This window comes from Neomonachus schauinslandi, chromosome 4 (assembly GCF_002201575.2).
Source record: "Neomonachus schauinslandi chromosome 4, ASM220157v2, whole genome shotgun sequence".
Classification (NCBI taxonomy): domain Eukaryota; kingdom Metazoa; phylum Chordata; class Mammalia; order Carnivora; family Phocidae; genus Neomonachus; species Neomonachus schauinslandi.
The window spans coordinates 160,257,792-160,270,778 of NC_058406.1; the positions used below are offsets into that span (position 1 = coordinate 160,257,792).

A 12,987-nucleotide genomic window follows, 5' to 3' on the forward strand; every position below is an offset into this window, starting at 1 on the left:
CAGAACCATATCTATGGCACTCTGCACAGGATAGTGACTGGTAAATAGCTGGTATTCAAAGAATGTTTGATGAAGTATTTATAAGAGCTTCAAAATATTATATCATGCATATAGATGATCGGTCAAAAAAATGTGTTATAATGAAGAAGAGTCCTCAGGATACAGTAATTATGGGTAAGGAATAAGAAGCTTGGTGCAGGAAATATTATAAAAAGGAATTTCAGGTTCTACATAAACATTGCCTACTTCAGAAATGAGATTTAGCCTTACCTTTTTTGCTTAGGTAAGGGCTAGTGCAGATTTGAATGTTTGTCTCCCCAAAATTCATATGTTAAAATCTTAATGCCTGAATAGATAGTATTAGAAGGTAGAGCTTTTGAGAGGTAGGTACTTAGCGCATGAGGGTAGAGTCCTCATGAGTGAAGTTGGTGTTCTTGTAAAAGGACCTCATAGAGATCCCTTGCCTATTCCACAATGTGAGGACACAGCAAAAATATGCCAACTATCAACTAGGAAAAGGGCCCTCACCCAGCTATGCTGGCACCCCAACTTTGGACTTCCCAGTGTCCAGACTATGAGAAAATAAATTTCTATTGTTTTCTATTGTTTATAAGTTTCCCAACTTGTGTTATTTGTTATAGCAGCTCAAATTTACTAAGACAGAAACCCCACTCTCGGTACCAAAATCTGTATTAGGGTTCTCCAGAGAAATAGAACCAGAAGGATATATGAGGAGATTTATTATAAGAATTGGCTGACATGGTTATGGAGGCTGAGAAATCCCACAGTCTATGATCTGTAAGCTAGAGAACCAGGAAAGCTGGTGGTATAATTCACTCTGAGTCTGTGGCCTGAGAACCAGGAGCTCCAATATCAGGGCAGAAAAAGGTGGACATCCAACTCAAGAAGAGAGAGAGAGAATTTACCCTTCCTTAGCCTTTTTGTTCTTTTCAGGTCCTCATTGGATTAGATAATGCTGGCCCACATTGGTGAGGACAAATCTCTTCACTCAGTCTACTGAATCAGATGCTAATCTCTTTCAGACACTCTTTAAGAACACATCTAGAAATAATGTTTTAGCAGATATCCAGGTGTCTCCTAGCCCAGTTAAGTTAGCACATAAAATTAACCATCATAGCTAGGTTATAAATATTCACTTTAGACACAGTACACTTCTGGTCTCCCAATGGCAACATTAGAATCAGGTGTGTCTTGTTATCTAAGCACTCTTAGGTCTCACGGGTTTGAAGAGATTTTTAAATGTCAATTTATTTTTGGTTGAAAAAAATGCAGAATTTTTAATGTCAAGTATTCACTTTATTATATCAAAAATAATGTGCATTGCCTGTTATACGCAAACAATGAATCATGGAACACTACATCAAAAACTAATGATGTAATATATGGTGATTAACATAACATAATAAGAAAAATGTGCAAATGCAGACACCTTTTTGACTTCCTTTATAAAGTATAATGAAATAGCATAATAGCATTTTACTTTTAAGGCCTGAGTGTAAAACGAATGATTTTGGTAACTTAGGGACAGTGCAAATCATTAGTAAACAACCCATTCCTTGAATAATCTAGCCTATTTGATGAAACAGAAAACAGCTCCTCTGATGTTCAGATGTGTGATTACAGTGCAGCTTGAGTCCCAAATCTGCTTGCAGCCCATGATACACTCCTGCTGAGTGAGCTGTCTGATTGCCTCCTTGAAGACATTTTATTGTTGATCACAATTTAAGTTAATGTATTATTAATTTTGTTGGTAACTTGATTTTGATATGCCTTTATGCCATCCTTTTAAAAATTCTCTGTAGCATTTACATGAAAGGAGCTAAATGGGGGATGACAAATACATCTTGAGCATTAACTCCACAGGTGGTCTTGTTGAATGACTTTCTTCGGTGTTCTCTGGAGAATTACGTCATTTTCAGTCATTGAAAGTTATTTTTTAAAATTGAGTTATCATTTCCACAACTATAACTGTTATTTTCCACAATTAAGGGCACATCTGTAAGTGATCTAACTCAGGGTTCCATTCAACCAGTATCAAATGGTACTGTCTTTCATAGTCTGAATATCACCCCAAAAGAACCCTACATATTTGTTTTTGGACCCTTGATGTGGTAAGAATATTAAGTGATTCTTTATTACTATTGATAGAGGTATTTTTCTTATATATGGAAGCCAAGGGTAACTGCTACGTTAATTTAATAATCAGTAAGTACTCTCATGTTTCATCTTTCATAAAATCCAGCAATGAAAATGCAATTAAAACATTATTACATTTATCAATATTAATTTTAGGAGTGACTAGTTATAAATAGTTGAATAATATTAAGAAGCAAGTTGAGGTTGTAGTGAAGGTCATTTCTCTTTGTCAATTCCTATTCAACTGTTCTTTCCTCCCATCCTACTTTTATGGACAATAAAAATAATTTCTCCTTAAATACACATTTTCCCCCTGATTTGTTGATCAGTTGATTTGTTAAGAGTTAGTTGGACAGTTAGTCAGGGCCAGGGTCCCCAACAAGAAGATATGGAGTCAGGACAGCTAAGATAAAACAGTACTAACATCCTACATTTCAGCTTAGATGGAACCACACTAGCATTCTGTTTTGCAGCCTTTGCAGAAGTGACTTCTGCAAAACATCCTAAAATAAGACAACCTCAGAGCATTTGTCACTATCAGGGGCAAGGGGCAGTTAAGACTAAGCCCCCAGATGTCACTTTTACATGACATTTACAACCAAGTAATATAAAAAGAAGGAAAAAAAATCTTCTTAAAGAGTCAGTAGTATTAAAAATGAGACCTAGAATGATCTTTAAGGAAGCCATAATTCTGGCATATTAGCTAGTCTCAGAGTCACAGTTTTCTCTTTTTTAAGTGGGGATTGTAGTGTCAGTAGTTGTGAAGATTAAGATACCCTGAAAGTGCTTTATAAGGTAAAATTACTATATAAAAGGGAAATCTTTATTTTACATTTACATTACATGTCTTTATCAACAAATCTCTTTTTTGAAAGACAGTAACTAGCCAGAAATAATGCAGTTACTCCCCATTTATGTTTTATCACCTAAACATAAACAGCCCAGCTACTTTCCAGAGAGCCCAGAAACAAATCCATACAAAAACAGTCAACTGATCTTTGACAAGGGTGTTACGAATACCCCATGAGGAAACGATAGTGTCCTCAACAAATAGAGTTGGAAAACTGGATATCTATATTTAAGAAAAAGAGATTGGACCCCCATCTAACACTGTATCCCAAAATAGACTCAAAATGGATTAAAGATTTAATATAAGACTTGGAACTACAAAATTCCTAGAAAGAAACTTAGAAGAAAATCTTGACATTGGACTTGGCAATGGTTTTTCTGAATCTGACACCAAGAGCACAGGAACAGAACAAGGAAACAGACAAGGAAACAGATTTTCTCCCAGAATCTCCAGAAAGGGCACAGCCTACCAACATATTGACTTTAGCCCAATGAGACCTGTTTCTAACTTCTGACCTACAGAACTGTAAAATAACAAATTTGTGTTGTTTTAACTTTGTGGTAATTTATTATGGCAGCTATAGAAAACGGATACCACCAAGTAGTTCGAAACTCATAGAGAAAAAAAAAAAATAAGTAATAACCCTCACCGGAAGTAAATCTTTTCTCTAATACTCAATGATAAAAAATCACTTTCTCATACCTTTCAAATAGTAAAACTAATAAATAATTTATACAGTATAGTAATAATAAAATGGTAATAGAGATAGTTTTGAACACACCTCACAGAGAGAGACAAGGAAAGGCACCAAAGGAAGGGTACCTAACCCAGATCTGATGGAAAGAAAACATTTCTGGGCTAAGTGGTAGTGATATCAAAGCAGTGGCTCAAAAGATGGTTAAATCTTTGTCACATGGGTAGAGATAGAGTGTTGAAAGGACAAACTACATTTGAAAAGACTGGAAATTTAAATAAAGCATGATAGTCAAGAAATAAGATAAGTTTAAACTAAGACGATCCAAAGTGGCAAAATAGGATGTCAATGCAAGGGCTCATTTTAATAAATACCTATGTCCCTAAATCTTCCATATCACTAGTCCCAGTGGCTTCAAGATTAATCACATATGGGTAAGGTAAATGTGAGGAAAAAATTGCTTATTTCCCATCAGTGCCTACTCATGAAGCTATCTGGTTATGAGCAACTCTAACTCCTACTATCTGTATTTCCAAACAAGTATGCACTACAGTCCTGTGACATTTTGTCTATTTTAAGAAACTGATGCCACCAAATTCATTTCTTTATAAACAGAATCAAAGCACATAATTACAATTTCAGAGATTTCCATCACATTAGCTATTCTGAACACTTACACTATCATTCTGGAAACACCAGTTGCAACAGAAAAATAGTAACCCATTAAATTTGTAAGTCCCAAAATACCTGAAGCATCTGTCTTTTAAGATGAACTTGGAGAAGAAATTACACAGAAGATAGACTTGGTGACAATCCGTCATCAACAGTAACCCAAACACATTAAGTGTTTTTATATATGCCTTTTAAGTGTCAGTAAAGATGACACATCCCGGGCATAGCATAGCTACTGCCACCAATGGAAACTGCCTTGTTTTATCTTTCTCTCTCTTATGGTTTACTTTTCGCTGACCAGAAGCTGTTACAGCCGCAGATACAAGAAACCATTTAGAGAATGTCTAAACGTTGATTTCACGGAGATTGTTTTGCCATTTTCTGCACGTCCTTTGTATTTTTAAACCTGAGTCACCTCATCCATATGTCCATCTATGATAGTCATCTGAGAGTCAACATTTGTTAGTTAATATCAGAATTGATACTTCAAATGAAAACTATAGGAAAAAACAACATAAAGTTATGCTTTTACAAATTTGTATATCATCCTTGCACAGAGGCCATGCTAATCTTCTCTGCATCATTCCAATTTTAGTACGTGTGCTTTCAAAGCTAGCACTATAAAATGTTTACTTTTAAACCCACTAATCTTATGTTTCAGGAAAATGTAAGTTTGGGACAAACAGCACTATTATCAGTTGTAAGAAATATAAAAAATTTGATGTGGCAAAAATTGGACAATCTGACACATGGACACAGATTTTTCTTTAACAACATCTATTTTAGCTACAGTAATTTCTTCCTCTCTCATGTTTCCAGGACCCTCCCAGAGCCAGTGAAATGGAAAGTTATGAAGAAGATAGGTTTTCTGGGTACACGATACTTTCTTTTCCAAACCTCCCTTCTTGGTCCTCAGCTCTAGAGAGTAGTAGTTGTGTATTTGTTTGTTTGTTTTTCCTTTAGTAAAATATGAAAAAGAGGGGCATCTGGGTGGCTCAGTCGGTTAAATGTCTGCCTTGGGCTCAGGTCATGATCCCAGGGTCCTAGGATGGAGTGCCGCGTTAGGCTCCCTGCTCAGGAAGCCTGCTTCTCCCTCTCCCTCTGCTGATCCCCCCTGCATGTGCCCCCCCCAAGATAAATAAATAAAATCTTAATAAAAAAAGAAAAATACAAAAAAGAACAATTCACTCAATTATATATTTCTTCTTTTTTCTAGGGTTTTGTTTGGCAAAAATCTAAGTTTAGTTCTGGTAAATAAACTTTCTGTATTGGCCTATCTCTTTGTTTCAGGACAGCAGTTTTCCCTATGAAAGCAATTCTTTGATGGCTCTAAGAATTGTTTTTCAATTTGTTCGGCATTTTTCTTCTTGTGAGGAGAGGAGTGATTTTTTTTTTTTTTTTAAGATTTTGTTTATTTATTTGATCGAGAGAGACACAGTGAGAGAGGGAACACAATCAGGGGGAGTGGGAGAGGGAGAAGCAGGCTTCCCACAGAGCAGGGAGCCCAATGCGGGGCTCCATGCGGAGCTCGATCCCAGGACGCTGGGATCATGACCTGAGCCAAAGGCAGATGCTTAACGATTAAGCCACCCAGGTGCCCCTGAGGACTGATGATTTTTAAACTCTTTACATGTCAGATGGGAAACCAGAAGTCTATGATGTGTTTTTGATGTTAACTACCACTAACATAACATAATAAAGTAAAATAAAATTAAAAAAAATAAAAATTTAAAATTTAAATTAAAGGAAATGAAAAAAAGAAAAAAACCCACTATGGATTTCTGTTTGATAGTAGTTTATGTATTTACTTCAATTGCCTAATAAATGAGAATAAAGTACTGTATATTAAAATGTACTGTATAATAAATTATATGTCATTTTTACAAAGGCCATTACAAGTTTTAAAGAAGAGTATGTCATATGAAAATAACATGTATTCAATGCATACACATTTGATGAACACTTTTAATCTCTAGGTTCCCTAATTCCCCTCTGCTTGGTGCCATCCCCTTAGTGAGCTGAAGTGTGCATATGCTAGGTCTCTTCTAGTTTTCAGGGATTCAGTTCACAAAATCTCTTTTAGAACCTTGTAACCTCTCATCAAGTGGTAGAGTCTATTTCCCCTCTCCCTAAATATTGGTGGACATTTTAACTGTTCCAATGAATAGAATGTGCTGAAAGGGATAATGCTGTGTGAATTCCAAGACTAAGTCCAAAGGAGACATACAGATATTTCTTTTCATCTCTCACTGCTGGGGCTGAACCCATACTCCATGATGTGAGGAATCCCAGGACATATTGAGAGGCCACAAATAATTTTTCCAGCCAAGGGTTCCAGAAAAGTTTCAGTTGACAACCACCTTCAAACATCAGACACGTCAGCCTTCAGATGACTTCAACTCCTAACCTTTGTACCACCTCAGTCCTCAGCAGATGTCAGGTTGATGCACAAAATAAAGTTTGTTATTGTTTTAAGCCACTCAGTTTTGGGGTAATTGTTTATGCAGTCATAGTAACTAAAACATGGAGCACCAGGCATTCTCATTGTTTTTTTCTGCTCCTTCAGAATATAAATAAACCCCATAATGGCAAGAATGAAACCTGTCTTATGTGCCAAATGTCTGGCACATAGAATGTATTAAGTAAAAATCAGGTGAATTAATGAATAGAATTTTGGCCGAACTGTTTTTTTTTTTTTAAAGATTTTATTTATTTATTTGAGACAGAGAGAATGAGAGACAGAGAGCATGAGAGGGAAGAGGGTCAGAGGGAGAAGCAGACTCCCTGCCGAGCAGGGAGCCCGATGCGGGACTCGATCCCAGGACTCCAGGATCATGCCTTGAGCCGAAGGCAGTCGCTTAACCAACTGAGCCACCCAGGCGCCCTGGCTGAACTGTTTTAATACTGAAACTTTCAGAAATGTCCTGATGCCTCTCAAAGTCTTTCCTGCCTCAAAGTGCCTTAAGTATTTATACTAGAAAAGGAGTTTCTCTCTTTCTTTGTTTACTGTTACATATTGGATTTTTCTTAGAAGCCCATTAAATTGTTAAGAAACGTCAATTAATAGTAGCCATAAAAAAACCCAAATTAACCCTCTGCCATGTCTTTCCCAGGCTTGGGACACATTGTTCTTGCTCAGGAAGCAAATTTTCCTCAGCCATTCACCTTCTTCAAACCCTCCCAAAGCTTTTCTCTTCTTTTTTTTTTTTAATTTTTTATTTAAATTCAATTAGGTAACATATACTGTATTATTAGTTTCAGAGGTAGAATTTAGCACTTCATCAGTTGCATATAACACCCAGTGCTCATTACATCAAGTGCTCTCCTTAATATCCATCACCCAGTTATCCCTTCCCCATACCCACCTCCCCTCCAGCAACCCTCAGTTTATTTCCTATAGTTAAGAGTCTCTTACAGTTTGCCTCCCTCTCTGTTTTTATCTTATTTTATTTTTCCTTCCCTTCCCCTATGTTCATCTGTTTTGTTTCTTAAATTCCACATATGAGTAAAATCATATGGTATTTGTCTTTCTCCGACCTATTTTGCTTAGCATAATACACTCTAGTTCCATCCACATGTTGCAAATGGCACTATTTCATTCTTTTTGATGGCTGAGTAATATTCTATTGTATCTTCTCTATCCATTTATCTGTTGATGGACATCTGGGCTCTTTCTATATTTTGGCTATTGTGGACATTACTGCTATAAACATTGGGGTGCATATGCCCTTCAAATCACTATATTTGTATCCTTTGGATAAATACCTAGTAGTTCAATTGCTGGGTGGTAAGGTAGTTCTATTTTTAACTTTTTGAGGAACCTCCATACTGTTTTCCAGAGAGGCTGCACCAGTTTGCCTCCCCACCAACAGTCACCACTTAAATCGTCTCACTATTTTTTTTTTTACCCCTTTAGTACTTTGCAAGTATATTTATTTCTTATTGTGATTTGCATAGGATTGATTAATTTAAACATTTTGCATGTGATTTTCAGTACTTTTCAAATTTATAAGACATTAGGAATATATAAAAGAATGAAGCCATGTGTCTCTGCTTTGCTGTTTCAATCATGTATCAGATTCTTGTGGCAAGGAGGCAAATCAGGAAGCATTAGTATTTTCTACAGATTTCATGTAGCGCCCAATATCTGCCCTCCATCCCAGTGGTCACATCCACTTTTTATGTAGGAAAAGTGATTTCTAGCATATTTATTGCTGAGTCAGTCAATACAGTTGATTGCTTTTCTGCCTTAACCTGCTCATGTAAGTGTTGTCCTTTGCTAGCTTTCATCACTGTTCTTTCATTCCCCTAGTTTTACACTAACAGCAGGTGGTTTCTCATAGCAGACCTTTCTAAAGGTTAGGGAGTAGCAGAATGCAATTATCACATAGGGCTGGACATAACTGTTTATCCAATGGCAGATATCACTCTTCCTAAAAATGAATCAGCATTTCCCAGAGAAGGCGATTTTTCACTGCCTATTTTTTCTTTTTAGACATGGGTCTCTTGTCAGGTTGCCAGAGCCTCTCCTTTCCATCTCCAACTTTTAGTTACCACCATTTAGCTTCACATTCTTACACAGCTAATCTTTTGAGAGTGTTTTAGACTTACTGATCTTCTCATACTCATGTTTATTCTTCAACACAGAATACTCTTCATTTCTTCTCTCCCAAGTCTACTCAGTCCACTGTCATCAGGGTCATCGATCCTTTATATCACCTAATCTTGGTGTGAATGACCCTGTCTTGATCCTAACTGAAATCAGCAGTATTTGGCACTGTGGACCAATTCATTATCAAAACTTTCCCCTCAATGATCTTCCAAAACAGCACACTCTTCCTTTTCTTTTTCCAATCAGAATACTCCTTCTTTGTTAGTGCTCCCTCTCTCTGTCTCTCCCCCTCCCTTGATGATTTTGCCCACTTCCGTTGTCTCAGCAACTATTTATACAGTCATGACACTCACATTTCTGCCTCTAGCTTGGCAAAGCTTGAAATAATAGCATCCAGCTTCATGACTGACCTCTCCATCTGAAAACCCCTTGTATGGAAACTGGCATAAACTGCTTAAGAAGTATGTTGAAAGAAAAAGTGACTCATTTGTTAAAAAGGGAACATTGGAGATTGGGGAACAAATGCATTAGTAGTGGCATTTCTAATAGATAGGAACTAATATATCTCTTTTTTTTACACAAAATTAATTTGGGGGAAGAAGCAGGAATTTTTCTCTGTTTATACTTTTATTGAACTTTCTGATGAGACTTTCCACAAGCTTTCTATCATGTTATAAAAGCACAACAGAGCTTTATAGGATAACTTCCCTAGGGAGCTTCTGATAAACAGAGTGGGTCAAACAGTATGTGAAAGCAATTGGGTGCTTTTTTAAAAAAATACTTTATTTATTTATTTGAGAGAGAGAGTGAGAAGGAAAGAGAATCTGAAATAGACTCCATGCTGAGCGCAGAGCCTGACACGGGGCTCAATCCCATGACCATGAGATTATGACCTGAACTGAAACCAAGAGTTGGATGTTTAACCAACTGAGCCACCCAGGTGCCCCAACAACTGGGTGCTCTTTAATGTAATTCTTTATTACCTACATTTTGCCTCTCCAAACATAGCCTGATTTTTTAAAAATTTTATTATTATGTTTAGGTAGCCAACATATAGTACATCATTAGTTTTTGATGTAGTGTTCAATGATTCAGTAGTTGCCCATAACATCCAGTGCTCATCACAACACGTGCCCTCCTTAATACCCATCACCCAGTTACCCCATCCGCCCACAGATGGACTCGTAAGCAGGTGCATATATGGAGCAGAATCCAAATGAACAGTAGTCAATTAAAAAAATAAAACAGGGGCCCTGGGGTGGCTCAGTCATTAAGCGTCTGCCTTTGGCTAGGGTCATGATCCCAGGGTCCTGGGTTGGAGCCCTGGATAGGGCTCCCTGTTCTGAGGGAGGCCTGCTTCTCCCTCTCCCACTCCCCCTGCTTGTGTTCCCTCTCTCGCTGTGTCTCTCTGTCAAATAAATAAATAAAATCTTTAAAACAAAACAGAACAAAACAAAAAACAAAAAAATAAATAAATAAAACAAAGATGACCCTAGACATCCAAGCATTTGTTTTGACAAACTAAGATATGTTGCATTTATATATGAGTCAAGTGAAAAGAGAGAGCCATGAATTACATCCAGAAATCCAGAATCAAATCCTTGAGGCGGAAAATCCTAGAACAACAGAGCCAGAATGGGTCATTTCACAGAGAATAAAATTGAAGAATACGACCTTGCCAAGTCCACATTCACACTGAAGACCACTGGAGTTTATATCCCCTGGATCCCAGTTTATTTTTTAATCTCACTAATTAATTACTAAAAAGCATTTAATTATCCTTTAGCTTACCAAGATAAATATAGCTTTATGGGCATATTTCTGAAAAATTACCATTAGCAAATTTTATCTTATGTGAAGGAACTATATTGATCCAATTAAGAGATTTCAGAAATTTTTATAGTTACCAAAACAATGAAAACATTATGAGAGTTGACACACTTTGCACTTCTGGTTTCACATACCATCTTTTTCTGTACAAGCTAGAATGAATATTTATTCTAGATGAACCATGAAGGACTATGGACTCTGAGAAAAAAACTGAGGGTTCTAGAGGGCAGGGGTGTGGGGGGATGGGTTAGCCTGGTGATGGGTATTAAAGGGCACGTACTGAATGGAGCACTGGGTGTTATATGCAAACAATGAATCATGGAACATTACATCAAAAACTAATGATGTGAAGTATGGTGATTAACATAATAATAAAAAAAGATTTTTCTTCAAATTGGACATTGGTGCAAATAAAAATACTTTATCATCTGCTGTACACTGACAGGTGATATATGTAGACTCTCTTGACAATGAGGTATGACTCAAAACAAGAACCGTACAGCTGCTTTGAACATCCAATTCTAGGATCTTATGCATATTTTCACTTAAAATTTGAACTGAATTAAAATATCATTGGCATATATAAAAGAATCTAATGTGATCCCTTTCTCTCTCCTCTCTCTTTCTCATAAATTTCACTTCCATATTGGAGACTTTCTTTGCTAATCAGAATGAGGTTACAGAGCTATGACATAGCAACAAACATTTCTGACACCCCCAAGTATTATTTCACCATTGATTTTGTCACCTAGTATGTAATACATTTCCATTTTATTTATCAAAGAAAATCCTACATGATTAATATACGGATCCATCTAAATGTTCTTCTCAATTTTATACGATAGTATATAGGCATGTTCATTAAATTGTGCAGAACAAGGCAATAGAATTGTCTGTAGTAATGTAAAATTCAAGGAGTTTATAACTTGTTATAATGTGCATACCTATTTAGGGCTCAGTCGATTCCCAGAAAGAAAGAAAGAAAAAAGTACATGTCAAATCTGTAGGTAATAAAGCATGTCTGGAAATAGCAAAATAAATCACCATAGGAAGATGAATAACTTTTCTTTGTACAACAATCAGGAATTTACTGAACAAAACAAATTATCCCCTGTCAGCCAATTGACTAGCCCCCTCAGAGAGATAAAAGAGTTTTAAATATAAAAGAAGCCTGTTAAATGTGTATAGGCAACTGCTTTGCACATCAGATGGCATGACAATAAATTTCATATTTCTTAAGCTTACTCCAAATAACATTTCACTGCTTTACAAACTTTATTAAAATAAACAACACTAAAGTTTTTTTTTTTATATGAGAATAATTCCTTAAATTTGATTTGCTCTTGAATAAATAGATCAACATGGATTTGGAAGAAAGAACTCATTATGTTGTAAAGAGAATGGCAAGATGAAATAACTATGAGCTTCAGCCAACAAAAAGAAGTGTAACTTTTACCTATATGTTTCTTACAGTTAAAATAAATTTGGTTAGATCACCTAAACTCACAGAAAGGGAATTTCTTAAAAAACATTGTAGAAATACATTGGTTGGTTACATTTTTTATAAATGCAGTGAGATTAGAATTTCTGTAACAGATAAAACATAAAACTGCAAAAACCTTTGTATTAAAACTTCAGTGGTCCCATGTCTGTTTCCATTTTTGAATAGTTATTGATGAGTACCTTCATTTTAAACCCCATTTTGTTACTTTTGGGGATACTGAAATATTATTTTGTGTTCCATTAAAGGTCAAATATAAGCTGCCTTTGGTTCTAAACTAAACTCACTGATCTCACAGACTTCCCAAGGGGGTTTGAATGAGCCTGAGCTGTGGCAAGTATTCAGTCACTGTGAAATAGATCTGGGTTTTCTGCCTCAGATTTAGATTGACCTTGACCTTGAGTTCTGTAAGACTCTTGAATTGACGAATCAATTACAGTGCTCCAAAATCACCTTGGCTCCCTCCCACACTGTTTTCCTTTCCCTCTTGTTTATGCCCAAATATACCACAGGCAGCCAGACAGTATACCTTGAGAAGCCAGACAGGATGTCAGCCAGCCATGGCTCTTTTGAGCTAACCATTTTAAATGTGAAAGAGAGAAGATATATCTCCTGAATACTGTAAGTGTCCTGCCAACAACCTCTTCCATCTTCCTTCTTCCCTGAAATCT

General features: G+C 36.4%; 1 non-coding gene across 1 annotated transcript; it reads right to left on the bottom strand.

The window, feature by feature from the left end:
• Window positions 1-4,884: 4,884 nt before the first annotated feature.
• Window positions 4,885-4,992, bottom strand: LOC123324679. Its single transcript, XR_006539956.1, has one exon. It is a non-coding gene; the product is annotated as a U6 spliceosomal RNA (small nuclear RNA).
• Window positions 4,993-12,987: the final 7,995 nt, after the last annotated feature.